Genomic DNA, 3,203 nt, shown 5'->3' on the forward strand with positions numbered 1-3,203 from the left:
ATTATTATTATTATTTTGTCTGTTCGATGTTCTATTTGTCCCAGTAAATCTTTTGATTTTAAAAACTGAAATACTAATTTTATTGTTTTATCAAATTACTACTTCCTTTGATTGTTTATTTCTTTAAATATTTTGTCTCTATATAATACATTGCAAAACACTGACACGCGCTACTTTAACGAAATTAAATTCAAAAATTAAATCTGTACCGCTACAACCCTTAATGGGTCAAAGGTATTTTGTAAGGAAGAAATGTTACTAGACCATCGGTTGTGCAAGGAGGTGATTAGATTAGATTCATACTCGACCGCCAGATTTTTACCCAACTATTGGTACTCACTTTACAAAGCTGGGTGGACTCCGAAGGTTTCCCGAATCCACAGGGCTGACGGCAACAGATAACACATAATAATTATTTGTCACAGCCGGATTCGAACCCGGGTTCACGGAGTTAGTAGTTCATGGCCTTATCAATGAGAAACCCACTCCCACGAGATACAAACTAATTCCTAAAAATGGTATAATTAATATTAGTATCAACATTTTTTTTTGGGCCGCCCGTAGCTCAATGGTTAAGATACAGTCTTACCAATTTGATGTCTATTGGCGGTGCCGGTTCGAATCCGACCTGGGACGTTGACTTTTTTCATTGAGTGGTAGTCCCACAAAATGAAGAACTTTTACTCCCAACCATGGTTAGGCAGTATAGGACTCCAAGGCAGTCTTGGCCAAAAAAAAAAAAACTTTTTTTTTTCTTTTCTGTGTGCATGTATGAAAAATGGTAAAATGTAAAATCATAACCAATTTCTAATGGCAAAAAGTGAACTAATTATGAGTTGTGTTTAACTAAGCAAACGGTCTAAAGCCAGGCTATAAGAACATTGACTGGATGGGGCCTGATTGAAAGAGTAATCTCCTATTAAAGAGGCAATTTATAGGAAGTGGCATTGAATACCTCTCAGGGTCCCAATGGAGCGGAACAGCTGTGAGAAGAACGATTACAGATGGCGCTTTGTATCCTTCCAGTTCCTGTCGTTGAGTGGCTTAGCTCCGTCCTCATTTAGTACTGAGCCTTTTCATAGAGGCCGCCACTACCCATCCATGTTCTATTTATTCGTTTGATGAATCCGTTAACGATTCATGTAATATCTTTGTCTGAAATTTTGATAATTGTCAAACAGAATTCCAATGGCTATTAACTATTTAACATAATTATCTTGCCTCTATTATGTTTTAGGATCTATGAGCACGAGCACATTCACTAAAGTAAATAAATTAAGGTGTTTTATTCATAAACGAAGATGGTATGGGTCAAAGCAATCAGAAAATGAACTCAATTAGTATGAAACTACTTTAACAAGAAACAAAAGATCAAGTCAAATGTATTCTCAAGATTAACTAAAAAATAATCAGATTTAAATGCAAGAAAATATAAATAAGATAAATTGAATATGAATAATAATTATAGTAATAAATATTGAGCACAAAATTCACACGTAGTGTAATGTCTGAATAAATAAAAGGATAGATGCAAAAACAAGTATAATAAAAAAAGAAAAGAAAGTAGTAAAATGACAAAGTCGAGGGTAAATGAAAGGTGGAAAGAAGAAGAAAAATGAAAAAATGAACAATCCAAAATATTATCCTCCCATCTAGGAAGTAAAAACAAAATGAATACGTTGAAAAATTTACAGTTGGAAGCATAACAAAAGATAAAGATATGATAAATATAAAATTATAGTAAGGTTTTATAAAAAAAAAGGATATAAGTATAAGTTGACAATAAACAATAATATAGACTAATACTCACAAAATTGAAAAAAAAAAAGTAACAAAAAATAAATAAATAAAGTAAGAATATAAAACCATTATATATAAACCCGTATAAAGAATGAAATGTACCAAGAGATAATACGACAATATAGAGATAAAACAATAAAGACGATAATTAAAATATAATATAATATATATTGTATATAATCAAAAGATTAGATCTATGAAGAGAACAAGAAAAATAAATAAAGAAGAAGAAAAATATAGAATTAAGAAAGAGGGAAAGGAATGAATAAGGTTTTCTTTTCATTTTAATTTAACATGCTTAAGTACTCCAATCACATCGGTGTGTCCTTTCATAATTCAATATTTTATAGATATATTTATGATATTATGAATATTTTAGTCGAATCCCTTCCACCCCTCTCTCCCTAAATGCCTTAAAATTTAACTAAGTTACATTACAAAACGAATGAATCAGAAAACAGGTAATCCGCAACATTAGAATTTATTTTCCAATAACAGGATATTCATAAATACTCTGGACACAACTTCGACGCCCAAGCTTTAATAGCTATGCTATAAAGAACAAAACAAACCATATCTAACTAAAGATAAAATCTTTAAAAATTAAAGAAGCTGGAAAAAAAAATTCAAAAAAATCATAAATTAGTACAAAGCATCTTCTTCCCATTTGTTGTCAGAAAATCAATTCAGAGAGTTCTCTTCACGCATCGTACGATTTTATAGTGCAGTTAATTACTTTTAGAATTAAAAAAAAAAATGGTAAGCCATGCTCGATTAAGGGAATAAGAAACATTTTAATCGCCATAATCACCTAACATTAACACACCGCTGTACAATTTTAATTCATTAATTGTTCACGACTCGGAGAGCACGAATAGTCAAAGAAACTGACAACGATATTACTGCCGAAGTAAAGAGTTAGGATCATTTTAGCAAATAGTGGTTTGTTTTTTTTAGTAATAAAGGTATTGGCTGAGGAAAATCTTTATCATGAAAGCCTTTAAGCTGATACTTTCTAGTTGGAAGTACATGTGAAGCAATTATAAATTTAAAGAAAATTTACTCGATGACACAATACAGCTTTCTTGGCAGTATTTGTTAAAGTGAGATGTAAAAATTCATTTTTTATTGTATACATATTGCTCTGTGATATCGATTGTTAACACACAAGCTGTTTGTAATGGTAAGTAACGAGTAGTCATTTGCCATCAAGGCTTTGTTGTGTGTTGTGTTGTTTATTCTCACTACAGTAAGAACGTTTTATGTTATCTAACCGCAACAAATAAAACAGTAAGAACAATAAAAACATTTTATTTGGGTCCACCACCCCCGCGTTCAACAAATTTGTTACATTTGTAAAATATTGAAAATTTCTCATTTTTAAGGGAATGACAACTGACTCG

Source organism: Halyomorpha halys, unplaced genomic scaffold, assembly GCF_000696795.3.
Source record: "Halyomorpha halys isolate HHAL.00 unplaced genomic scaffold, Hhal_1.1 Scaffold62.1, whole genome shotgun sequence".
NCBI lineage: Eukaryota > Metazoa > Arthropoda > Insecta > Hemiptera > Pentatomidae > Halyomorpha > Halyomorpha halys.